General features: G+C 43.1%; 1 protein-coding gene across 5 annotated transcripts in view; it reads left to right on the forward strand.

Annotated features, from left to right (window-relative positions):
- Tmem108 (transmembrane protein 108) overlaps window positions 1-27,781 on the forward strand; it is a 285,084-nt gene that overhangs the window by 70,868 nt on the left and 186,435 nt on the right. Inside the window, exon 3 of one of the 5 annotated variants that reach the window (XM_052187482.1) lies at window positions 18,694-18,859. The exons of the other annotated variants lie outside the window; for them this stretch is intronic. The gene's annotated coding sequence lies outside the window, so the exon portion shown is untranslated. The remainder of the gene's footprint in view (window positions 1-18,693; window positions 18,860-27,781) is intronic. 5 annotated transcript variants of the gene reach the window in all.

A 27,781-nucleotide genomic window follows, 5' to 3' on the forward strand; every position in this document is an offset into this window, starting at 1 on the left:
AGTGACCTTCTTCTCCTGGGTGTACCCACTGCAGCCTCCCAAGAAAACACCAGCAGCTGAGTGTTCAAAACAGAAGCCCGTGGAATCGAAGTGCTTCAGATTCAAACCACAACAAATACCTCATTTATTTTTTTTTTATGTTACCAACTGTACTGGCTGGTTTTGTGTGTCAACTTGACACAGGCTGGAGTTATCACAGAGAAAGCGTCAGCTGGGGAAGTGCCTCCATGAGATCCAGCTGTAGGGCATTCTCTCAATTAGTGATGGAGGGGGTGGGGGGCTTGTGGGTGGTACCATCCCTGGGCTGGTAGTCTTGGGTTCTATAAGAGAGCAGGCTGAGCAAACCAGGGGGAAGCAAGCCGGTAAGAAACATCCCTCCATGGCCTCTGCATCAGCTCCTGCTTCCTGACCTGCTTGAGTTCCAGTCCTGACCTCCTTTGGTGATAAACAGCAATTTGGAACTGTAAGCTGAATAAACCCTTTCCTCCCCAATTTGCTTCTTGGTCATGTTTGTACAGGAATAGAAACCCTGACTAAGACACCAACTATAATCTGCCTTTAGCAGCTTTGGAGGAAAAGCCAAGTCTCTGACTAAAGAGGCAGCAATAATTGAGAAACAAATCACCCAGTCTGCTTCAGCAATCCATCGAGGGGCCGCACTTCCACATCCGTCTGCCATCTTGCTTCTGTCTTCTGCCCTCTGTGGTAGATGTTCAGGGTCTGTGGAGATGCTCACAGAAGCATCCTGTTTTACACGTTATAGAAATGGAAGGAGCACTGCCTAGGACAGGTGACTTCACTGTCACCACTGAAAGCTACCACATCACTCCTTAGGTATGGCTTGCTAAGGTCTCCTGGACTTAGGAGAAGGATGGGCAGTTATGGTGGCCACATTGAGAGCTCTCTGGTGCTTTTATAATGAGCATCCACGGTGAGAAAAAAAAGTGGAAGGAATGCTTAGGAAGTTGAGAGGGATATGGAAATGAATGGTAGCAGTTTAATGTTTTTAGTGAAGTGTTCACTCTAACCTTTAGAAGGTGAAAAGAAATTAATTGTATGCCACAGTTCCGATTTTCTTATTATTGAGTTAACAATCTCTAAGGACAAATTCCTTTCTGGCTGTCTCTCTGCATGAAGCAAACCCTCCCCCAGGCAGATTTTTAGCTTTAGGATCTTTTGTTGTTGTAGTTGTTGTTAAACATCACTTAAATCCTTGAGTCCCATCTTTAGATGCCTGTGGAGCTCCTGGGGCTCCTGTTCAGACTTAGCTGCTGGAGTCTTTCCTCTGTTTCTTTGTGATGTGTTGCAGTGTGTGCTGCTGTCTACCTAATTCTTACTTCATGTATCCCCGATCCAGGTTCTCATTTCTCATAAAGGTATGAAATACTTATAGTGCCCACCACATCAACAGCACAAGCTCTGAGAACAGCTTGTAAGGGCTGCTGCTTCCACTTTGGTCTTTACCTCCTGCTGGGACTACACATGGTATTAACTACCCTGTAGGATTCAGACAAGACACTTGATGGGCAGGAGTAACCTGAGGCTTTGACTCTTTTCAGCTACATTCTAATAAATAATGTACAGGCATATCCATACATATACACACACATGAACATAAACACTCAACACATCTATGCTTATGTAGATGTATGGGTTCTATTGTGCAGTCTATAGTCTCAGCAATAGATGTTGGAAGTCTGCCCGATCAGTATGCAGAGACGTCACCACACCTCCTTTTAAACCACTGTATAGTACTCCATTGTGCTTCCATACTGTAGCTTAACAGCATTTAGATTTTCTGTTACAGTCTTCCACTAAACATGCCTAGAAATATCCTTTCTGTTGTTATATTTATCAGATTCTGTAAAAGACTCCTTGATATAATAGATGTGCTTTTTTGAGCATCCCCTAATGCTGCCAAATTGTCCTCCAAAATGATTATATTAATTTATACTTCCACTAATAGCATACGAGAATGTCCCTTTCTCTGCATCTTTGTCAACAATGACTATAACAAATATTTGAGTTTGTAAATCTGATGGTGAAGGTAGAATCAAATTTTAATACACATCTTTAGAAGCTGCTGTGTTTAAATTTTGTTTCAGTAACTGTTCACTGAACATGTACTGTGTCTCATCATTGAACCAGGACACGGTAACCAAGTGCTGCCCTGGTCTTTTAAAAAGCCACAGGAGTGAACTTTTCTCAAGGAATTCAAAGCTGTCAGTGGTAATTGTGTCTTGTATTCTCTGCTGTCTTAAAGCTCGGACAGTGACACTCATGCCCACATAGATGATGTCTACCCCTGCCCATAGGGATGGAGTCTACCCCTGCCCTGCTGGTGACCCATGCCCACTTGGGTTTCTACTCCTTCCTTTCCTAACTTGGTCGCTCTCCTCCTCTGAAGCCCTTGCCTGGTTTTCCTTGTGGAGAGCAGTTGGCTGCAGCAGAAATGCTTTTCCAGTAGCTTCCATCTTTCTTTACACCCTGGCTGGAGTAGTTTGGTTGTTACAGTTAGAAGCAAGTACTCACTGTCACCCACTATTGGCATTTTTTCTAAAGGGACACCAGGCATGCCTGGGATTGTTTGGCAGTGTCCCCAAGAGCTAATTCATTGTTTTAAGCTCCCTGCATAGATGGTTAGAGATGGGATTTCACCTGGGACAACTGAATTAGGCTACAAACATGTTGAGTATTTCTTTAGAATTTACTGCAATTAAAAAATATGAATATATAGCAGCATTAGTAATTTGAGGCTATGTTTGTTCCTGTTACCAAAATAAACTAAGGGAATAAGATACAACCTGTAAGTTGAAATACCTGTATGGTAGCCATTGAATAAAATAGAGGAGGATCCCAAATACAGACATAATGGCCAAATAAATTCCTGTGGATTTGTAAGTATAAGGGTGTCTATCAAGGCCGGAGGTCACGTCAAGTGTCTTCGACCTTCTATTTTCTCTGTCTGCTCCCCCTGTATGTATGTATGTATGTGTGTGTGTATGTATGTATGAGTCTGTGTTTCTTACTGTGTGTCTTTGTTTTCTCCCTCCCCCCACCTCTCCCTCCCTCCCAACCTCCTTTCTCACCTCCTTTTTCCCTCTCCCCTCCCTCCTTCTCTCCCCTCCCTCCTTCTCTCCCCCCCTCCTTCTCTTCCCTCCCTCCTTCTCTCCCCTCCCTCCTTCTCTCCCGTCCCTCCTTCTCTCCCGTCCCTCCTTCTCTTCCCTCCCTCTATCTGCCCTCCATCTCTCCCTCTTTTACATCCAGAACTCTTGCATTTGGCTGACTTAGCTTGCCAGCAAGCCCCAGACATTCTCCTGCCTCAACATCCCCATTGCTGTGTGTGTGCTACCAAGACTGGCTTTTTATGTGAACCCTAGAAATCAAACTCAGTCCCACTTTACCAACCTAACCATCTCCCCGCCCCTAAACCTGCTTTTTAGGATGGAGCCAGCTTTAGATATTCTGACTCTTTTGTGTAGCTAAGAATGAGGAAGATCTGGAGTTCAGTGAGAACCCTGGAGCTACCTGGGCCATCACCATAGAATTGTGCATGCTCAGTTCATGGCTTTGAGCCTGTGGATATCTTTTTACCTTGAGACAAGAGCAAGGCTCCAGATAGCCCAACACCATTGCGCTCTCCAGGCCTACCTCATAGCTCTCCCAGCTGAGCAGCCCCTAAGAGTGTGTTAAAAGAGGGGAAAGAAGCCAATTCCCATTAAAAGGGCTGGAGCAGGCTAGTAGTTGCTAGGCAAGTTAAAGTAATTCAGCATCCTTGCCAAATGCCTGCCTTGCAAACAGGGAAACTTTCATGGTCGGGGAGTGAGGTGGGGGTGCCTGCTGGTTGCCATAGGAATGTTTCCATGATTGGAACCAGACCACGGAGTGGGGAGAACAAGCCGGCAGCAGCCATGGCGCTTTCAGCCTGGGAATGGAAACACACGGTGGGCGGCGGGGCCGAGGTAAGCCCGGGAGGAAGCAGCAAGAACCAGGGTTCTTTTGGGGTGAGGGTGGGCCAAGGTGTAAAGAAGGGCAAGGGGTGAAGAGCAAGACCTGGGCAGGCGAGGGCCTAGAGGCCACGTGTATTCAAAGATGGGCTAAGTGTGATCTCGAGGGCTACTCCGAAGACTCGATGCTTGTAGGAGAATTTACAATCTGGTCGTAAGTCAGGGAACATTCTAATTCGAGTCTGGAAAAAAAAATAACAAAACCCTTAGATTTAAAATAGATGAGAACTTAAAATAATACAAGCCGCTAGGAAAGACCAGTCTGAAGGTAGGTCTTTGGGATTTATGTAAATATTGTGCCAGCTTATGTCTCCCTTTTAGTTCATGAAGCAGAGGTAGTAATTAAAGATTTGTTATTAATGAATTATCCTGTATTCATCCAATTCAGATTCACAGGGAGGCAAAAGCACAACTGGCCAAAATGAGCTACTGGTGGGAAGCCTTGAGGGACCCCCTCACTGGGTGGCAGGTAGTCTTGGGGAGGGCAGTTCCTGGGTTTGTACAGAAATAAGTGGCCGTTAGCAGATGCTGTGTGTACTCTTTGGCGGCGCTGGGACTGACCCGGTTCCAGCTATTGGAGCCTGGGTGGGAGGTGCTAGCTTTCTCTTGCCTCCCTGGGAGGCAAGCGGATGCTCTTTTCGTCTCACTGAGCTCCAGCTCCTGGGGGAGGCTCCTAAGCACAGGCACATCACACCTGTGAGGAGCAGCTTCGCTGTCTGTTGAGAGTGTGCGTGTCGACCGTCTCCAGTTTCTTGGTTCACAATCTTTAGTGGAGTTTTCTTTTTATCACGAGGAGGTCTGTGTGAATTTGTCATCGTTTGTCATGTATTTGGTTCATTTCCAGGTGTTCAGCGGGCATTTAAAGTGGCTTCTTCCGTAGACTCTGACTAGAGTTAGGATTGGTGCAATTCATCACTTATTCCTCTCTCTCTTGTGTGTAAGCGCAGCACCGAGGATGGGGCCCAGGACCTTGTATGGGCAGGCACATGCTCTACCAGGAAGCGATATACTCGGCCATTTTAAAAAGTATATTTTGAGACATGTCCTCGCTAAGTTGTATAGGCTGGCCTTGAACTCACTTTGTAGACCAGGCTGTCCTTAAATCCTCCCGCCTTAACCTTTCCAGTACATAACAGGCCTATGGGTCGAGGCCCAGCTTTTAACGTTTTGTTTTATTTTGTTTTGTTTTGTTGCTCTTGATTGGAAGAATGAGTCAGGTAAAAGAAAACTGAAGAGCATATTTATTATCAAGTATTTGCACTCTAGTGTTGCAAATGTTCTTAAGGGGTCAGAAGTCCCAGTTGTTTGGGGGGGGGGGCAGTCAATTTCTGTGGTCTGGAACAACAATGTCTTTGCAACTTTAGAATTACTAAGAGCTGGCAGGATGATACCAATCTACAAATTGGAGGCACATTTGTAGACTGACTGCCAAACTTCTGTTTACTGAGAGAGTGCCATCCACTAAGAATGCCTGCCCCTGAGCTCTTCAGATGACGTAGACTTGTATGACTCTGTCAAAGATGCCAAAACACAGGTGGGTCTAACTTCTTAAACAATGGTTTTCTTATCGAGAGCCTCTGAAATCACGAGCAGTGTTGTTGAATAAAACTGTAAGAGCCTCAAATATGAGCTCCAAAGAACCCAGTTCTAAACTTACATTTAGCTTCAAATGGGACTCAATTTAACATGGAACTGAACTCCAGTATCACACACTGGGGCAACTGAGTCCAGTCAAGAGAAATGCTCTCCCTTCATCCACACCCCCACTGCTCAGACCTGGAGACCCATGCCGGGTGTCAACTAGAGGGAGAATCATGCTTTCTAAGTGTGGATCTCTGGAGTTTACACTTTGAAGAGGAAATTCCCATCAAGTTGTGTTATCATAGGCCTGTCAGAGCTATCTGCCTAGTGGCCCCAACTCTCTCCACCCTTGTTGCCAAATACACCCTCATTGTCTTCACCACAGATAAAAGCGTGCCAATCCCATTGCCTCCCCATCTCCTGGGCTCAGTTTCCTCCTTTCCATTACCTCAGTGTGCTTCCGGGGTCAGTGACCCCTTTATCTTTCTCATTGATTTGATTTCCACATCTAATGTTCATTTTTTTTCTCACATGAGTGCAGCAGTCAAACATTCAAATCCCAGTTTGGTCCCTAATCACAGTCTTGTCTTTCACAGTCAGATTTACACAGTACAGATTTAGGTAGATTTGAATAGGAATGGTTGCCTCCTTGGTCCCTTTCCTTGGGTTTGTATATTTTAGGCCTTCAGATCTTGCTTCGGATAGGCCAGTTATTGAAAAGACAGTGTGTGATCAGACTATCTGAACCTTAAAGAACATTGTTGATCCCTAGACAGGAGGAATTACAGCGTGCTTACTTCTCGTGGGTGGGTAAGTGCTGGCTTAGCCCACAGCCCTGACAGAATTTTTGACATGCATTTCGCTTGGCTCCCGCCCATTTGCCATCATAGAATCTAATATCGACCCTGTTCATCAGCAGGTTATAGAAGACAGAAGCCTGTCATTTCCTGTTGGGTGATGGCCACTTGCCAGGGACAGCATCATCAGAGTGTTAATAAAATTCCTCTTCTTTGTCTTGGAATATTTCAAAGTGAAAAGTCTCTGACAGAGTTTCTCCAGTGTGGAGAGCAAAGGCCTTGCCCTGGGGTGGGCTCTTGTCCAAGACAATAACCAGTCCTCCCTTGGGAAGGAAGCAAGCTTGGAAACTAGGAGATAAGTCTGGGATGTGTTGCCCATTTTAAGTTAATCAGAATAAGAATGCATGCTGTACTGGGTTTTTTTTTTTTTTTTTTTTTTTTTTTTTTTTTTTTTGCCATCTGAGGGCTGAGGCTGCTGGGATGTGTGTCAGAGATAGCCTGGAAACCTTAGAAGCCAGTCCCAACCCCACACACCACAAGCATCAGGCATGACAGCAGGACAGTTATAGAATTGCTTCAGGCCTGTTTCTTAACAGCTAAATAAGGGCCAGGTGACACTGAGGTCTTTTGGTCACGTTGAATGAAGGGCAGCAAAGCCCAGATTGTTTTGAATGGAAGCACAGTATTCATTCAGATGGTTCTCCAGTTCCCTGTCCTCTCCATACAACATTCTTTTTACTGTCAATCAATCAGTCAAATCTTTAAGACCTACAGGTTTCCCCGAGATCATTCTCTCCTTAAGCAGTCAGTAATTCAGCACCCCGCTATTTCTCCAGCATAAAGGCTTCCAGTAGCCTCCAAAGGAAAACAAGGTAGTTCCCTTCTCATTGCAAGATCCGTGATAGATAGCAAGCCAAGTTTAGTGATTTATGTATGTAGTCATGACAGGCTGAGGCAGGAGGATCATCATGAGTTCATTGTCAGCCAGGACTATGGGCTGAGAACCTGTCCCAAGGAAGAATGAAAGATCCAGAGGGTGGGGAGGGGTACTGAACCAGTGGCTGTGGCAGGTAGAAACTCAGCAGCTCTGGTTACCTACAGCTGGAGTGGGGTGGGGCTCAAGAGGCCCCGCCCCTAGCTGAGGAGGTGTTGGTATTAGCGGCACCTTCCAGAGGGAGGGTGGGTTTTCTTTAGGAGTGTGGCCACTGGGACTGGGTTCAGACCAGGTTCCCAGGCCTCCCTCCTGCCCCACCCAACATCAGTGTGCATAAGGAGAGCTCTAATTGCACTCAGAGGGAAAATAATAAGTAGATAAACAAACAAACAAACAAACAAATAAATAAATAGGACGAGAAGTTAGGAGAGGGATATAATAGGAGTCCCAGAAGTGAGTTGGAGGGGAAGATGGGGAGTGACTTGTTAGAGTGTACTGTACACATGGCTGAAATTTCCGAAGAATAAAAACTAAAAACATAAACGAGTTATATGATAGTAAAGGGGGGAGTTATTACTGGACTGAAGCTCACATCAGCTCAGCTACAATTAACAAAGCAAGAGGGGTCCTGTAGCTAATCTTGTGGATGTTTCCAGTGTAGACTGGAGCTTCGGGCGTGTCACTCATGCGGGAGGGGCGTGGCTTCCCTGCAATGGCTTCTTTTATCTGAGATAAACCCTGGGTCTTCAGGCTTCTTCTAGTGCAGAACTTGGCCAGGGCTGTAAGGAAAGGAGCCATGTTGACTGCATGGTATATGCCGTGCATGTTAGATGTTTTATATGCAGAGGCTTATTTGATTCTGTAGCCACCCTGCAAGAAAAATAGCCATTATTTCCATTTTAAAGATGAGTCAAGACGCTGGGCACTTTGCCTAGGGTCACTGGGTAAAACAGACCAGGATTTCTATTTAGCTGTAAGGTCTGGTTACTTCCTGCTAGCACACAGTAGCAGATGACAGTGTAGAGCCCAGTGGCTGTAGCAGATTCCACTGAATCCAAGGACTCCTGATGGCAGACGGTAGCTGCCAACGGAGGCGGAAACAAAGGGTGGGCAGATAACTGAGTAAGTCTCGTTGAGAAGCAGAGGTGGTCAACAATTCTTTGAAACAATTAGCAACAGAAGTATTGGAGAACTGCTTTTGCAAATTACAGGTTAGTCACATGTCCACTAATTGGCATTATTGATCAGTAGTGGAAAGGCAGGTGAGTCCTAAATTTAACTTTCAGTGGTGGCTTTTGCTTCTTTTGAGGTTTTAGGCAGCCTTGATATTTACTGGTTCTGAGTTCCTCCTCTTTGGGCAGATGAGGGGGAATATATGCATTCAGTGCCCTCCATTTATATGACAGGCCTCTGTTCTCATTATCTAGTGGTTTGTCAAAACCACTCCCACACTTAGGGTCGCAAAGCAGCAGTCCTGGCTGTTGGGTTCAGGAATCTTACAGTCTGACCAGGGCTAAGGGGGAACAGCTCACCTCTGCCCTCCTGAGATCCTCTGGGCTGGCTGAGCTGCAGGCTTGGCGTGAAGCTAACCCACCCAGTGTGTGCAGCCTGGGCTGGAGGACTAGAGTAACTGGGCTACCTTGTGGTGGTCGGTAGAAAAACAGCTTCCAGTAACCCGGCTCCTTCTGCACTGGTTCAACACATGACCCTAGAGGAAGAAAGCCAAACAGGGACACTGTCATCTTTTGTGACCAAAACTGCCAGTATCACTTGTTCCCTGAGGCCATCACAAAGCCCATTCAGATTCAGGACAGTAGAAGTAGATTCCACACCTTGATAGAGCAGTGCAGAGTGTCTGGATAGACCTTGCCTTATTTTGGGGAAGTACAGACTTCCACAGGGAGAAGCCAGGCTGCAGGCTGTATTCTGGAGACCAGATGCCACGCTGGGCTTTTCTCTCCCACCCGAGAGAGCAGATTGGCATGCAAATGGATCTTACTTATTCCACTATAATTTACGCTTTTCAGAAAAGCTAGTCGTCGTCTGCAAATTCTTGGCAATCTGTTTACTGTGGTAACCAAGTGACTTGTAAAGCGCCAGCAGATTAGGTTTATGAGGTGAAGAGCTAAGGCTTTCGTCAAACTTTTTCATCCTTTGTGAGCCGCTTCCCGCTTAATGTTTTTGGACTGTGGGCAGAGTTCCTGTATGTAGGGGGTTGGGACGGATAGCTTGTAGTTACAGGGACAGCTTTGCACAGAAACCTTTCCATTTAAAACTACAAGTAAAGGCGTTTGCTCAGTCTGGATGCCTGCAGGGTCCCCTAGAGCTCCAGTCCATGGGTAATGGCACCTGCCACCTTCTCCCTCCTCCTCTGGAGATGGAATGATCGTTCAGGCCGCGTTTCTGAAGGTTTACAAAATCGGCATGTTTTTTTTTCAGGCTGTATGTGGAAAACCCAAGAAGCCTGTGTCGCAGGGACACAACATCGTGTTCTAGGCTTTGAAAGCGTGGCATACATATGAAACAGTATTTAAAATTCATGAACACTATTGAGGAATTAAAAACAGGGGCACTTAGACCCACATTGTAGAGGTTCAGAAGCAAGCTGCCACCACTTCTGTAAAAGTCCCTGAAGTCAGACCTCCCCAACTTTTGTGTAATTATCTCCCTTTTTTCTCTTTTACAGTATTCCATTTCTTTGATAAGATCCTCTTTAAAAAAAAAAAGAAAAAGAAAAAAAAAGAAAAACAAAAAGGCTCTCCTTTTTGTGATTCATATCATAATTTTCAATTCAATTTAAACTTTTCAGAATTGTGAATCAACGGCAGAGTACGTGAGTGGAGGCCCAATCCCTAGCACCAGACACAGAAACAGACAAATAGGTAAACACAAAACATAAAACAATACCAGCAGCAAAAAAACCCAAAGACATTTCACATAAAAAAATCACAAAATTTTTTCAAAATGTATTAGTAGGTTCTTTACATTTTGCCTCTGTTAATGACAGGGTCTTTGGCATGCCTGCTTAAGGGATTTGAGCTGAACATAAACACACAATTGATTTTTATATTGTATATACTGCTTTCAAGACCGTTACATTTGCCTAATTTTACTACTTACAAATTGAGTATCCCTAGTTAAAAACTCTCCAGTAGTCCAGCACCAAAATTTTCGAACATAGTTTAATACCACAAATGGAAAATTCCACCTTTGACCTCAGGGCACAGCTCACAGTTGAAATGCGGGTGCAGTGAACATGTTGTGTGAGGGCGAGTTATCAAAGCAAAGTCCTGTGCTAGGCAGCTGCTTGTTAATATAATCAAAGCCTAGGTTCAGTAAGAGGAAGGCTGACTCAGACTCAAAGATTCGGAGGTTGAGTCACAGCTTTTGGGCTAAGAGAGCACAGTATACACACATCATGGCACAAGCAAGCAGGGAGGAAGCCCATTGACCTCTTGACCAAGTACAGAGAGAGGGAGAGAGGAAGGTCCCACCTCTTCAGAGTTCTGTTGCCTCTGATAACTCCATGGTCTGAGAACGAAACTTAGGATATTTAGGTCTTGATTGATATTCCTAACCCAAAGTAATGTGTGTGTGAAACATAAATGAATTATTTGCTTATGTGTGAATCATCTCATTACAGAGACAAATATTTAGAAATATAAGAAAAAAAAAGAAATCTAAAACAGTTCTGGTTCCACATATTTTTGTTAACCTGGATACATTTATTTTTAAGTTCTTTGGTAATTTCTATCAAAGCATACCTACACATAATGCTTTATAGGTACAATTATTTTTATATATTTTTGTTTCTTTTACTATATTTGTATCCTAGCCAGTACTTGCAGGGTGTAAAGTATGTGTAAGTGATAGCATGATAATCTTATGTCTAATATTGAAGGAAAATTTAAAATATATTTAGTAATCAAGTACATGATGTTTGTTACATACACTATTATTATTTTGTATGCACTCTTCATCAGTTCAAGAAAATTATTATTTTTTAGTTTGTTAGTATTATAAATTGCAAAGGAAAGGCTAGGGATGCCGTTCCCTGGTAGAGCTCTTGCCGGGAATGCCCAAGGCTCAGCACCAACATGAATAAAATAAACTTGTAAATGAATTTGACCAAACATTTTTCTAGAACTAATGACTTGATCATATTTTTCTTCTAACTTATTATTGTGATAAAATATGTTAATCAGTTTCCTAATTATTAAATTTTCTATCCTGTGGTAACCCCCAATATGGCCATACAGTTAGGATTACTAGTGATGTGCTTAAAGATTTTATTACCTCTATAAGATTCACCTGTGACATTCTTTCTCATTTTGTGTCTTTGTTTGGAATCAAGGTGATATCAAACATTGTGAAGTACTCTTTCATTGTCTCACCCCTATAATGTTGGAAGAGTAAGGTTGGATTTTTGTTCAATAAGTGTGTTATATAATTTGATTTTTAAAAGAACTACTAAACCTAATGATTTATTTGTTGGCAGTTTTGGGGGAGGGGGTGTAATAGACAGGGTCTTTCTTCGTATCCCAGTGTGGTGGTTTGAATACGTTTGGCCCTCATGTGTTTGAATGCTTGTTCCATAGCAAAGGCACTGTTAGGAGGTGTGGCCTTGGAGTAGGTGTGGGCTTTGTTGGAGGAAGAGTATCACTAGGTGGTGGGCGTTGATGTCTCAGAAGCTCAAGCCAGTTCTCTACCTGCTGCCTGTGGATCCAAATGTAGACCTCTCGGCTCCTTCTCCAGTGTCATACCTGCCTGCATGCTGCCGTGCTTCCCACCATGACAATAATGGACTAAGTCTCTGAAACCGTAAGTGAGCCCCAGTTAGAAGAAACTCCTTTATAAGAGTATCTGCGGCCATAGTGTCTCTTCACAGCAATAAAACCCTAACTAAGACACTAAGGCTTGGAACTTGGGCTCTTCCTACTTTGACCTCCCAAGTTCCAGTACTAAGAGCATGAACAGCACACTGAGCTGTCTTCTCTCCATCAATGGTGCCATTAATAGTCTGGTTTTGTTGTTGTTGTTGTTTTGATTTTTTTCTTTTTGCTTTTTGTTTTGTCTTGTTTTCGTTTTTGTTTTATTTTGTTTTTGTTTTGTTTTGTTTTGTTTTGTTAACAGAAACCCATTGAATGAGAAATATCTCCCCATAGATTCTGGTATTTGAACACATGGTTACCACTAGTGGCCCTGTGAGGGAGGTTATGGAACTTGAGGAGGTGCAGCCTTGTTGAAGGAAGTATGGGGTGGGCTTTGAGCATTTATAGCCTCAGTTCACATCTAGGTCAGGCTGTTTCCCATTGCAGCTGAGATGTGATCTCCCAGCTCCTGCTCTGGTGGCCTGCCACCCTGCCTTCCCACCATTGCAGACATCTAGCCCCCGTGGGACTGTCAGCTCAGCTAACTCTTCCCTAGTCACCTTCGATTGTGGGATTTTATCACAGCGACAGAGAAGCTTCTGAGGTGTCCACTTTGGTCCATTGGTTATCCCCCATTTAGTATCTATTTCTGTTTGTCTCCGCCTTTTCAGGCTGTCCATGTACCTTGGAAACAGAGACATCTAAGGTTCCAGCCTTCCTTCTCAGTGTCAGAGTCACTCTACTCCTTACATTTTTATATGATTATTTTCATGAATAGTCCATTGATGCTGAGAAGAAAGAAAATCCAGCGTGGGGCTCCATGCTCATAGTACCAGAACTCAGGAGTTCAGAGTAGTAGGTCAGGACACCAAGTTCAAAACCTGAATGTCTTAGCTAGGGTTGTGTTGCTGTGAAGAGACACCATGGCCACAGAAGCGTCTATAAAGGAACCCGTTTAACTGGGGCTGGCTTGCAGTGTCAGAGGTTCAGTCCATTATTGTCATGGCGGGGAGCATGGCAGCCTGCAGGCAGACATTTATATGAAAATACAATTTTCAGTTCTATTTCTATTTCTTCTTTGGTTGTGGCTTGTTTCATAATGGGAACTTTGTAGGTTTCTTTTAAAACAACTATTTGTCTTAATTGACAACATTTTATAAACTTATGGGGTACACCCTGATATGTTCAAGTATGCATGCATAAATCAAGCTAACTGACATATATATACCTCACCTCACATACCTTTCCTCATGATGAGAACGTTTTGGATCTAATTGTAGTGATATTCAGGAAAACCGTGCATGCTGCTATCTCTGGGCATCGTGTTCTGTAGTAACCTCTTGAACTGATGCCCCTGATGTCTAACTAGTATTCTGTGTCCGTTGGTCCTGCTCTCCCTAGTGTTCCTTACCCTAGTCCCTGCTAATCCCCAGTGTGGTGAATGCATTGATAACCTGAGGGAGTGCTGCCCCCAGAGAGGGCAAGGAAGCTGCACACAGACATGTCCCCTTCCCCTGCACTCACCTCCCCACATCACCTTAATACCATTCTGTGCACCCGAAACCCCAGTAATCACCATTTCACTTTCTGCTTCTGTATGTGCCCAGTGAGGTTTCTCGGTTCCGCCTATGATGTCCCGTGGCCCTGGCCCATTTCATTTTTAAGTTTTCCAGTTTCAGCCACATTATCACAAGCGGCAGGATCGCCTCTGTTCAAAGGCATCATAGAATCCATTTAGTACACGCCAGGTTTTCTTTTCCTGTTCTAGTTATCTTGACAAAATATGTTCTATTGTAAAGGAATGCAAACTGTGCGTGTACCAGCCTTCTGAATTTCTTGAGGATATCTTGATAGCCTTGTCAATCTTCAGAGTTGTTTTATAGCTTGTTATTATTACATACAATGCTGCTTACATGTCTTGTGTATTTAAAAGTACAGTATTGGCTTGGAGAGACGGCTCAGTGCTTAAGAATGCTTACTGTGCTACCAGAGAGCCAGAGTTTAGAGCCCTGTCTCCATAGCAGGTGGCTGACAAATGCCCGTAACTCCGGCTCTGAGACATCCACCATCCCTTTCTCGCCTCTGTAGGCATATGTGTGCACATACACAAAATAAAGAAAGATTTTAAGAAGGCAAGTAAAATACAGTGTAACATTATTTAAGCCATTTAAGTCTGCCTTCTTTACTGGTTTCTTACCTGAGAGACTGGTATCGGGATTTGCACTGGAATTTCTCCCTCCGCTGATGGATTATCTATGTGTGGTATGATAAATAAATATCTGCTTGCCGCCTCCTGCTCCTGACACAAAGTTCCTAAAATACTTTAAATTTTCTGGGTTAGGGGGTGTCAGGAGCATCTTCTTTTCTTTTGCTGGCCTTTGACCCTGGCCACTGACACAAATCTCCTAAGACCAGCCCATTTCCTGAGTGATGCAGACGGCTAGTGTGTCTGCCAGACTGCCCCGGAGTTCCTTGGAATCTCTTTTGTGATAAGAGCTTGTTTTTATCAAATGGCAGTGTTCAGTGGGTTTCTGGAGAGTTTCAAGATGAGAGCTATTCACCAGAAAGACTAAGGAGTTGGGGAAGCTGGGAATTTTCAACCCTGCCTCCTATACCCTGGAAAAGGGAGAGGCTGGAGACTGAAGTGATAAATGGGTAAGCCTATGTCATGCCTGCATGAAAACAGTCCCTAAAGATGGGATTCAGGGAGTGTCTATCCTAGTGAATGAATCAAGATATTTGGTGAATGCACAGTGGGCATGGGAAATCTAATCTATACAAGCACACTCCCTTTTCCTACCTTATATATCTCTTCCATTTAATGCTTTCTGATCGTGGCCTTTGTGATGAACTAGTAAATGTTAGGTAATGTGCCTTCCTGAGCTGTGTGAGCATTTCTGGGAAAGTATCAGACCAGAGGAGAGCATTGTGGGAACCCTTAGTTTGTAGCTTGTGCTGGGGAAACCTGGAGATTGTGGTTGGCCTTCATCATGGAAATAGTTGGTTGATTTGACCTCTGACCTGTAGAATCAGGTGCTGACTGGCAGTTTCAGGATTGTCTAGAACTGTAAGATATTCAGCTGCCTTCACAGAATATCAGAGGATTGTTTCAAATGGAAAATGCCACCCCTATACTGGCTCTTACAGGTCCTGTGGTAGTGAGAAATGAAATGTGGTTTCCCTGTCACTTTCTGACTTGTATGTTTGGAAGGAATCTTGGTACCTATGGGTTCATAATAAAACAATTTCTATGCGTTAGGTGTATCATACAACACTCTGCTATACTTTCTGTTCATTCAAACTTACTTAATTCTATTTGGTATTTGCTCTACTTGCATATATTAAAGTTAATATAGTTTAATATATTCTATCACCATTATTTTGAAACACATTTTTACCAATTTGGCCTCAAACTCACCACATAGCCAGGCCTGGTCTCGAACTCCTAATCCTCCCATTTCTACCTCTCAAGTGTTGAAACTGAAGGCTTGTGTCGCCATGCTCAGCTTAATTTATCTCCTTCCTTTCTCAGTACTGGGCATTGAAAATCTAGGTTCTTGGACATGTCAGATAGCACACCACCTCCAAATAATAGTCCCATAAAACTTTTAAGTAGTGGGCTGAAGAGATGGCTCAGTGATAAAGAGCACTGACTACTCTTCCAGAGGTCCTGAGTTCAAATCTCAGCAACAACATGGTGGTTCAGAAACATCTGTAATGGGATCTGAAGCCCTCTTCCAGAGTGTCTTGAGAGTGACAGTGTACTCCCTATATAAAATAAATAAATCTTAAAAATTTTTAAAAAATATATATTTAATCTATAACTTAAATTATATTGTGTATATTTACAAATAATATATAAATGTTTTAAGTAATATATATACATACACATACACACACATATATATACACACAATGTGTGTATGTGTGTGTGTTCTTGCTGCCTTTTGAGCTGGTAAATATTTTTTCTCCTTATTCTCATTTTTCTAGCTACTTGGTAGCCTGCATGTTTCATGCCTACCCCATAGAAGCTGCTCTTACAACTTTAACTCATACTGTTTCTCAAATAACCTGGTTTCAGAGTATGCAATTAACTCCAATGCGCTATGAAGCTGAGGACGATAGGCAGACATCCCAGGCTTACACAGAGTTCAGATTACTAGGCACTTGCTAACACCAATGTGTTCCTGCATAGCAGCGAGACCATCTGGGTCCCTGTGGTTGGGGTCACCAGGAGTAGTATGTTGCTTACAACAGTCCTGGGTGGAATGTATCTGCTGGGTCTTAAACTATGTCAGAGTCAGGCCCGCGCTGGCACCAGGGTCTGGCATAAAGCCTCACATACCATTCTAATGGTCTCATCTGCTTAGAATTTGTGAGGAAACTATGCAGAAAAATCTAACCAGGGATGTTCTAGGTCAATCATGGTGGTGATGCCTCAGTCACATGAAATTGAGTTCTCCCAAAACACCCCTTAAAATATCTCTTTTTAATGGGTTACTTTCCATGCTCTGCAATGCAAAGACTTACATCCGTCTAGTGTCTTTATTTTTCCTCCACAAATTTACATCATGTTTGCTTGCTTCTACCTATCTGTATACTATTTTCTCATTGTTATTTTTCATCTGGAATCATTTTCTTCTTTTATGTTTTTCTTCCTTTCTTTTCTTTCTTTCCTTGTTGTTATAAAGTATCTATTTTAGATTTCCTTAAGTAGATTTTTTTTCTGTACGGTAAACCTTATGGTACTTATCAGTAAGTGATACAAAGATAAAATATGTTCCTGTAATACACACAGTTACAGTGTAACTTTAAGTATGAAATTAGAGATCAGGATAAACAGAGCACCAAGAAGGGCTTCACAGCAGGGAGTGCAGAGGGGCAGGAGTGTGCATGTGTGTGTGTGTGTGTGTGTGTGTGTGTGTGTGTGTGTGTGTGAGAGAGAGAGAGAGAGAGAGAGAGAGAGAGAGAGAGAGTGTGTGTGTGTGTGTGTGTTTGAGAGTGTGTGTCTGAGAGTGTGTGTCTGAGAGTGTGTGTGTGTGTGTGTGTGAGAGAGAGAGAGAGAGAGAGAGAGAGTGTGTGTGTGTGTGTGTGTGTGTGTGTGTGTGCATGAGATAATGGGAGGCAGTGCAAACGTTCACGTGACATTCTTCATTCCTGGCGACTCCCATCAGACCTGGGGCTGGAGCTTAGGCATGAGTTGGTGCCAGATGGCTCAAGAGAGATAAGCTAAGGCTAGTGGGTTGTAAAGACCCTTAAATACCAAATGAAAGGAGCAGAGAACCAGGCATCTTTCAAGTGGGAGGGCTAACAAGATTAGATGCATTATTTAGGGGTGGAATGTGTGACCTCCTGGAGAGTGTGAGATAGTAGTGGCTGGGAGCTGGGGGAGGGGGAAAACTAGGGAACTGACCAAGGCAAAGCAAAGATAGTGAAGAGAAAAATCTGAAGTCTCCAAATGATACAGACAACCTGACAAGGTAAAGCACAGGATTGATGGGTGTGGTCCTGGGACCCTACTGGAGGATGCACACAGGATGGGTTGTTCGTTCCTGTTTGCAGACAGAGAGAGTACATCTAGTTGGTAGCAGAGGTTTTGGCCTGTCCTCAGGATAAACAGCAAGGTGATTTTACAAGAAGCAGAATTGTTCCTATTGCAGATGCCTGCTGAGAACCCAGTGGCATTTCCTGATACGCAGGCTTTTACAACCATGGCTTCTAATTTCTGAATTAGAAGAGAGATCACCAGTTAAGGGTACATAGGATGGAGTTTCAGCAGCAAATGGATGTCACTAATGAATAGGCTATCTTTCAGTTGCCGTCTAGGGCAGCAGTCAATGAACAGGAGCTTTTGCTTGGAGTCTAGGGCAGGGGTTTGAGATGGAGTACCACCTTTATCTGTTTCAGAATTATTGCTGCCGAGTGTGCTTGTTCTTGGCAGTAAGAGGCAGGACCTCTTATTGGTCCATTTTTGCCTTAGCAGTAGTGTGACAAATGTGACCCTCGGTGTCCCAGAGTGGCTGGTACCACCGGAGAAAAAGAGATCAAAGAGAGACACAGTACAGAGTGAAGGAAGAAGGGAGTGGGGAAACTCCTTGGTTTAATTAAAACAGGTATTCCTTGGGCTTCTGCTTCCTCCCTGCTGTTTGTAGCTAGCAAGATCACTTCCCCTTAAACACCACATCGTGGCCTATGGGCTCAGCAGAGGGGGACCTTCTGTTTGATGTGACAGTCCTCAGTGTGATTCAGGGCTGACTGCTCAGTCATTTGTAAACGTTGGAGTGGGCTCAGGGTGGCAGCAGCTATGTCCTCAAGCATAGAGCCTGTCGTTCTCTTCCTCCTGGTGCCAGTGAGGTCCTCTCTAGCTGGGAGAGAACAGCATATTAGCTGGGCATCCCTTGGCAGAAACAAGGGAAATAGAACCAAGGAGTTTTGAGGGGGGAAAAAAATCAAATCTTGTTCCAGCCAGTGTTTTATTTGGGGATTTGTCCTCTGTCCAGCAGCACCATGATCTAAAACAAGCTCCGATCTATGATGTTGTAATGCTGGCTGGCTCATGGTACCCCACTGTGTGTGTGGCTCTGATTCACTGCTGTTAAATAGGAGATCAAAGGAAGGCCTCAGAAGGGAAAGTATCCGGACAGAAGTGAATCACGACCTGGCTGAAAGGTAAAATTGTGGTGGTTAAGTTGCAGAGCAAGGCCCAGAGTTTTCCATGGCTGTAGTTATAAATCACAGCGATGACCCTGAGCTCCTTCCCTGCACTTGCAGAGGAACTATGTCCATTTCTGTCAGCACCACCTTCCGGGTAGCATCGATACGGCAGAGTGCAAGCCGTCACATGGGTGAGAATATTGGGGCCATTCAGGTCATTCTGCCTGTTCGATGACATTAGTCTACTGGGCAGGTAAAGAAAGACTGATTCAAAGAGAGACTTGGGAAAGTGCTGTGGTCCCAGTTCAAACCCAGATATAATTAGTGGCAAAATCTGTAGTGCACTGCCTTGGGCAGATTTCAGTATTTTCATTTCAGAGAACAGATGTGGCTTCCATGACGACTAGTCTCACCCCAGGTGCCCCCTCCCTCCCCTCGATGCATACACTGTGCCTCTGTGGCTGCCCACAAGGTCCCAGCCTTTCCTGCCCTAGATGCTAAGTAACACTTGGAGAGCCTCAGCCAGCTCTATCACAGTCTTAATTTTAAACTGGTTTTCAAATGGAAGCTAGCGCATTTATCAGTGATACTTTAAAATTGCTACAGTTTCTGGGTGGGTGTAGGGCAACGGCTCAGTGGGTAAAGTGCTTGAGGTAGAAGTGTGTAGACCTGAGCTCAGATCTTTAGCACTCCTGTAAACAGGTGGTATGTGCCTATGATCCCTGCAGCGGTTGGTGGAGACAGGATTCCTGGGCCTGCTGACCAGCTCCTCTTAACACATCAGTAGAACAATTGAGGAAGCTACCTGGACATCATCCTCTGGCCTTCAAACACACATGTACATACATGTATGCACATGTATACACATGTGCACATGGTACACATATATACACACAGCCAAACTTCTGGTTATTCTTATCCCAAGAATAGAGATTACACAGCCAACATGTCAGCTATGGAAATGCCGGTATTTGTTCCTTTTTTTCCCCTAGTGATTTAAAACTAATTGCTGAGAATGACCCAAATGCTAAGCCACCAGGAAACAAAGAAATGTGTAAAGATGCCTTAGTGTCAGGTTTCCTTGGTGCCTGAACTGCTTTCCTTGGTCTGCAGAGCTTGGAGAAGACAAAGCCTTTGGTGCAGGTAGAGCGTTTTCATTGTCTCCAAGGGTGTGCAATCACTCTCTTGAACAGGCAGAGTTTACAATAAGAAGGTGAGTAACCCTTTATTATGGAGAGAAGCTGGTTTTTTGCACATGAAAATGTTAAGACTTAAGAGTTGGTGACATTAATTGGTGCTAGAGTTTATTCCACTTAGGTTTGTTGCATGTCAGAAAGAGGTGCCACTTCAGTCTGAATCTTTGGAAATAAGGACTTTGTGAATGTGTTTTCTTCCATATCTTTTGGTTGATGTATTCAATCCACGCTCCCCATGCTCTTAACTCTCCAGCGCATTCATCTGGAGATGTTTGGAAGAAGAAGGGAGTATGTTTATAGAGTTCATCTTTAATAGCATCATTGAATTTTATCCTCATAACAGCTCAAAAGCAAAACCACTTAGGAGGCAGAAGAGTTTCCATTAATCTCTTCATTCCTTCCCGATTGTCATTGCTTCGTGACATGAACGATGCTGTAATCCTGTTTACAGGTGAGGAAAACAGAGGAACATTGAGATAAAGCCAGTTGCCCAAGGTGGCAGAAGCAGCGTTTACTGTGTAATTCCCACAGGCCCTGGGCAGACCCTAAATCTGCTGCTGGGAAGAGGAAGGGAGAGTAGGCTGCACCCCACACCAGGACCTGTACCCCACACCAGGACCTGTGCTCTTCCTGGGCCCTGAACTGCACAGCCCTGCCTCTCTGCATCTCCCCAGCCCTCAGTGCCTCCTGCTGTCTCCCTGATGCTCTAACTGGGGAGCCTCTGTATGGGAGAAGAAAGCTCTGGTTCTGGCAACTTCTCCAGACCCTTCGGAGCCTCCACTTGCTCATATTTAATAGGAAGGTCAGCATGACTGCGTAGCTGCTGCTAAGAACGTTTTGTTTAAGCAAACCCAGTTAGTGACTGTTTCAGTATTTTCTCGTCAGCCGGAGCTTCGGGAACATGTGAAGACATTTAATGTATTTGATAAATCTTGAGTTAAGAAATTTCTCCGCTGAAACACTTCCCTGATCTGACTGCTTAAGGCAGTGGTTCTCCACCTTGCCAATGTTGCAGCCCTTAATACTCTTGCTGTGATGACTCCCAAGCATATAATTATTTCATTGCTGCTTCGTAACTGTGGTTTAGCTACCGTTATGAAATCAGAATGTCAATATTTGATATGCAGGACCTCTGATATGCAACCCCTGTGAAAAGGTCATCACACCTCCCTAAGGGGTTGTGACCCACAGAATGAGAACCACTGGCTTAAAAATGAATCCTGTGGTGTTGGCTTATGACTGAAGTGGCTGCTGAGGGCTTCATGCTTTAGTGCATACGCTGATAAAAATAAGATGTATATTTTTATAAATAGCATACACGAGTATTTTCTAGTTATGGCTGCTTAGAACAATGATCAAATATCATACCCAAGCCTTAATTTTAAATGTTATTTTCAACAAAACAAGTAGAGTTTCTGTAGTAATGGCTGGATTCACAGCAGCAAGTAGAAAATACAAGCTGAGTCTAGAGTGCTGTGTAGGACCAGGAAGTAAGAAAAGGCTCAGTAAGAGATGGCTCAGTGGTTAAGAGCACTGACTGTCTTTCTGAAGGTCCTGAGTTCAAATCCCAGCAACCACATGGTGGCTCACAACAATCTGTAATGAGATGCGATGCCCTCTTCTGGTATGTCTAAAGACAGCTACAATGTACTTACATATAAAAAAAATAAATCTTTAAAAAAAAAGAAGAAAGAAAGAAAAAAGAAAAGGCTCAGAGGAAGAAGAAGGGCAGGGAGGAGGGAGAAAGAGGATGGACATGGATGTTAGAAAGTCAGAGGAGCAGATCTGAAAGCATCCCCACCTGTTGACATGGCTACAAAATTAGCAGCTAAGTTGATATAGTGGATTATGACACAAGAATTAAATGAATACCCAGGAGGCCATAACACTAAGTGGAGAGGAGAAGAGGAACCCAAGTTTCTTAAAGAATTGTCTTTCTTTATAAAAAGATATTTTTATGTGCATGAGTGATTTGTCTGCATGTGTGTTTATGTACTGTGTGCATGCCTGCCACACACAGAGGCCAGAAAAACATGTCAGACCTCCCCCCCCCAACTGGAATTCTAGACCATTGTGAGGCACTGTGTGGGTGCTGGGAATCGAACCTGGGTCCTGGAATAGCAGTCAGTGCTCTTATCCATTGAGCCATCTCTCCAGCCCCAGAGTTATCGTTCTTAAGTATGGAAGTTACGGGTAGAGAACAAGATAGTGGTGGGTGGGTGAGGGGGATAGAAAAGTCCCTTGGATGAATGCTAAAATAGGGAAAAACGTTGAGAAATGATGTACTTCTGGAGACTTAAGTGATCTCTCCCACAGTAGTTATTATTATGGTGTTCATAACATATGCTGGAAATTATCTGATATGTCCCCTGCTAGTAAGTAAAACTTAATTACCACAGCTTTGACTTGGCAGCATATTTTAAGTTAGTGCTTGGAGACAGGACCTGAACCATTTGACCAAATTGATAAAGCTAGAATGTATACCCTGATAGGACATAATAAAAAACAGTCCCTCACCTCTAGGGTGTTCTCACAAAGTGTCACAGCCACAAGGCAAAAGGCCTGACAAGTACCAAGGTTGTGAAAGAGGCTGTTGAGGTTGAAGGACACACAGAGACCTAATGACCAAATGCAGCATGCGTCCTGAAGTGGATCCAGGGACTGAAAATGGGAACATGAGGGCAAAACACGGGGAAATTCCAGTCAGGTGTGTAGTTTACTCAGGGGGCTCCCTGACCATACGGTGGCTATGTCAGGCCTTAGCAGTAGATGAGAGACGAATTGTGGCTATATTTATAACCAGGCAGCTCTTCTAGATAACAGGCTTCACCATTCCCACCAGGAGGGATTCACTGGTGCACAGCTCGATTTCCAACACTTAGGAAGCTGAGGCAGAAGGATTGATGCAAGTGGGAGGCCAGCCTGGGCTACTTAGAGAATACCAGGCTAGTTACAGCCTCAGAGTGGCGTATCACAAAAGTGGAAGAGTGGGTCACAAGGGAGATGGATCAGGGAGTAAAGCAAGCATTGGCCCTACAGTCATGAAGACCAGAATCCACATAAAAGCTGGGTGGGCTTGGGATAGAGACAGAGAACCCCAAAGCAAGTAGCTGAACCTGTGAGCTCTGGGTTCAGAGCCCCATGGCATAGAGAGGGACTCAGGAAAGCACCTGATGCTAACCTCAGTCTCCATATGCCCATCCACACGTGCAGTTGTACAGGTACTTGCACACAAGTGTCCAGACACATATAAATAGGCATACACACAGACATGCACCCCACATGCAAACATGCTTACACGTACAACAAATGAACACTCTACATAGACACTATACACACACAAGCAAAAGACTAGAAAAGAATATACATGTAAGTATAAATATAAATTCTTTCCTATGTTTCTTAGTTTTTCTGTTTCTCTAGTTTTGCTGTAGAATCACGGGGTCATAGTTTGAGGTATGGGTGATACCCAGTTATTATATAATTCTACAAAGAAGAGTGCTTTTTATTTTGATCAGTTCTAAGGAATTATATCCTTATTTAATGATGAGCAAATGGACAGAAAATGAGAGAGAAATTTGGGCTGTTATCGAAATCTAGTTATTAAATAAAAATTGCATATGGCATTATGTATTTTCATTTGATTTTAAAGGTATGTCTAAACTATGTCTTACTCTGGGGGTGAGCTAGGCTCATGGTTGGTGGTCTGAAGACACACAGGTACCCTTTTTCTAAATACACTGTAACAGTTTTCAGGAACTGTGTCTTAGAGAAATGTGGGCCATAGTTCATATGTATGATTTCATTACCAATAAAATCAAACCTAGCATTTGCCCATGCTGTCTTAAAAAGAAAAGTCCATTCAAGGGCTTTGAAAGTTAAGGTTAGAAGAGGCAGAGCTGTGTGTTTGCTATTCTGTCAAGTATTCTCCCAGGTTAGAAGATCAACCTCTTAGGTAGTGATTAATTTTTACTGCAGATACATGCTGCCTGCAAAGTTTGTGGCTATAATTGGTATTCTCGGGAAACGTTGTAAGCAATAATTAAAGTGTGTAATAGATATTTGTTATGAGACAGTAGAGAAATACATAGGATGACTTAGGAGCCAAAGAGTCTGGTTTTACTATGGTGTTCTTTTTTTCCTAGGCACATTGTTTTTAAAAGAAGTTACCTTCCGTGAAAATACTGCTTGGATGATATCATTATATTTTAATTTAATGATACTAACCATGGAGAGAGTTTGAGCTTTCCTTTAAAAGTCTTCTGTGCTTTCAAAATATAAAAACAGGTTCCCTGCATGATTTTAGCATAGGTTTTCTGAAGTGACAGCCCTGATGGAAATCATTGAGAGGCAATCTCAACTTTCACGTATGTTGGGAACATATATAGCATATGTCTATAAGGGAAGAACATGCCCAAATCAAACTCTACCTTCTAGTTGTTGCTACAGAGAAGAATGTCTACCAGGAGCTTGCATTTGGAGCTTTATTCAAAACTTAGAACCTTCCAGGTCTTCAAAGAAACTGTTCATATTTGCCCTCTAAGCTTCGCCTAAACCATAACCAGCAAGTAAATGTTGAATGTACTTAATGATGGTTTGATACATGGATACAATGTTAATCCAGTCTATTAACATGTCTATTACCTCATCTACTTACCAGTTTTATTTACTTATATGTAAATATATTTAAAGCAATTCAGGCTTGCCATAGTAAATTTAAATCTATAATATACTGTTGTTACCAGTTGTGATAAGTAATCTTGATTGTTAACTTGACTGAGTTTGGAATTACCTAGGAGACACACCTCTGGGTGTGTCTGTGAAGGTTTTTCCAGAGACGTTTAAACTGAAGAGGGAAGACCCATCCTAAATGTGGGTGATTCTAGACTGAAAGGGGGTTGGGGAATGGGCTGAGCATTAGCCTCCATCGCTCTCTTCTTTCTGACTATAGACACAGTGGAACCAACCGCCTCAGGCTCTCACCGCTATCCTTCTCTGTCAAGACGGACTGTGTCCCTCAGAACTGTGAGCCAGAATTACTCCTTACCTTTACCTGTTTCAGTTAGGCATTTTGTCACTGTAGTGAGTAAAATATCTAATCATTAACAGTAGTTACCACGCTGGACGTTTGGTCCCCAGAATGTATTCATGCTGTAGTGGAATGTTTTTATCCAAGTTCTCCATTTTCTCCCTGGCAGCCCCTGGAAGCCATTATTCTATACTGTTTCTGAGTTGAACTTCTTTAAAGCCCACAGAGTATACAATAATCATCAAATAGTAAAACAGTAGTTATCTTTCTGTGCTCGCCTTATTTCAGTTGACATTACATCCCCAGATTCTTTCATGGTGATCCCCTATGTTGTAAAAACTGGATAATGCCCTATCATGAGTATATGACACATCGTCTCTGATCCACTTACCTATTGATATATTGATGGACACAGGGCTGCAGTGGACTCTTTGTTGAGTGCAGGTATCTCTTCACATCCTGATTGATTTCCTTTGGGTAAATGAATGCCCAGTAATGGGTTGCTGCTATTTTCTCTTTTTGTTTTTTTGGGACATCCAATACTGTCTCCCATAATAGCTCTATCAATTTGTTTTCCTGCCAACAGCACACAAGCCTTACCTATTCCCTGTACCCTAACTAGCACTCATCTATTTTGTAATAGCCCACCTAGAGTAGGAGATGCCACAGGATGGATGTTATTAGCACTTCTCTGACAATTAATGATGTCAAGCACCTTCCCCAGACCCGACAAAAGAACAATTAAAGTTCTTTGCCCCCTGCCCTTTGTATTGTTTTGTAGAAAGAGGAAATTTAGGCTGGACTTGAATTCTAAGGAAGCCTAGCTGGATTTAACTCCTAATCCTCCAGCATTCAATTTCTGAGTACTGAGATTATAGGTATGACCCAGCATACCTGTATCTTTGAGATTTTTTAATGCTACCTTTTTTGCTGTTAAGCTGTATGATCCTCATGTACTTCACATGTCATTGAGTCATATGATTCCCCATGTACTTCACATGTTATTGAGTCATATGATTCCCCATGTACTTTACATGTCATTGAGTTGTATGATTACTCATGTACTTTCCATGTTGCCCTCCTCTGTGTTAGCTGGTTATTTTCTGCACTTCTGCAGGTTGCAGTTTTGTTTTGTCTTGTCATTGTCCCTTTCCTTTGAGAAGTTCTAGTTTGAGGTAGTTCTGCTTCTTTATTTTTGCTTTGGGAGTCACAGCCTAAGACCACAGTTCCTTTCTATAACCTCTGTTACCTAAAAAGTGAGATGACCTAGATTATAGATCCTTAAAGTACTTTTAAGTCCAAGAACTTAAGGAGTCCAGCTTTAAAAATTATTTATTGTTGTGCAAGAGTGTTTGTGTGCCTGTGAATGTGCCTGTATGAATGTGTGTGTGCCTATATGAATGTGTGTGTGTGTGCATTGGCTGTATGAATCTGTATATGTATATGTGCCTGTATGGATGTGTATGTGTCTCTATGTGTGTGTCTGTGTGTGTGTGTGTTTGTGTGTGTGTGTGTGTGTGTGTGATCTATATTTAGAGATCAGGAGAAACATTTGTTCTGATGTATCTATAGCTTGTCACCTAATTCAGGGCAGCAAGGTGATCAAAAACTATGTTTTGAATAAACCAACCAGCCAGCAAGTGTACAAATGATTGAACACATGAATGGTATTGATCTGAACCAGGTGCTGACTTTCCACATCCCATCTCAGAGGGTCTTCAGTGGGGAAAGCACCATGGAACACAAACTGCCCTATATCCATGTCTGCCTCGAAGCATAGATTGGCTTTAGAGTCATTATGTGCCACACATGACTAGAAATTCTTTAAACATCTAGAAGTCTAATAGAAACTCGGGGAGAGGGAGTCACTGACATTCAACTGGGATTTTAATTCCGCAAATAAATGATATTAATAAAACTAAACTTAAAATTTATTAACCAGGGACTGGGGGGGGTGGCTCAGGGGGTAAAATGCTAGCCAGGCAAGTATGACAACCTGGGTTTGGATCCCCAGAACCCATGTAAAAGGCCGTGTGTGGAGGCACATGCCTGTAGCTTCAGCAATGAAGGAAAAGAAGCCAGTCGAGCATCAGAGTAGCCAAAATCTCAAATTTCAGATTCAGTGAGAGACCCTGTCTGAAAAAAATATAGTGGAAAGCCATAAAAGAAACCCAAAGTTGACCTCTAGCCTCTATGTGTACATGTGTCTATATGCATACATACATGTACATATATATATATATGTATATATATATATGTGTAGATATATATATATGTGTATATATATATATATATATATATATATAGAGAGAGAGAGAGAGAGAGAGAGAGAGACAACTTATTGCTTAACTTAATGAAGCACTGAGAAATGTATTTTTCCTCTGATTTGTGGGAGTGTATCAATAGAACCATTTTTTACACATACTAAATTTTTAATGGCAGGTTGTCAAAGCATTGGTATCCTGTCACTTTACTTAATAAGAGGTTTCCGTGTTTAAGCATTCCACAGCATCTCAGTATCCTAATTACCTCATATTTCATTGGTTCCCTTTAGAGGCAGAGTAGGGAAGGGAGATTGGAAAAGAGCAGGGGGAATTGAATGCCATAGTAAATGGCAAATGGGGTAGAGCAGAGTCCGCCTGTTCCTGTCTCCAGTTGGCCCGCACACCCCGTGTGATGGCTGATGCTCTTACTTGGTTGCTTTGAGAGCAG

Source organism: Apodemus sylvaticus, chromosome 7 (assembly GCF_947179515.1).
Source record: "Apodemus sylvaticus chromosome 7, mApoSyl1.1, whole genome shotgun sequence".
NCBI lineage: Eukaryota > Metazoa > Chordata > Mammalia > Rodentia > Muridae > Apodemus > Apodemus sylvaticus.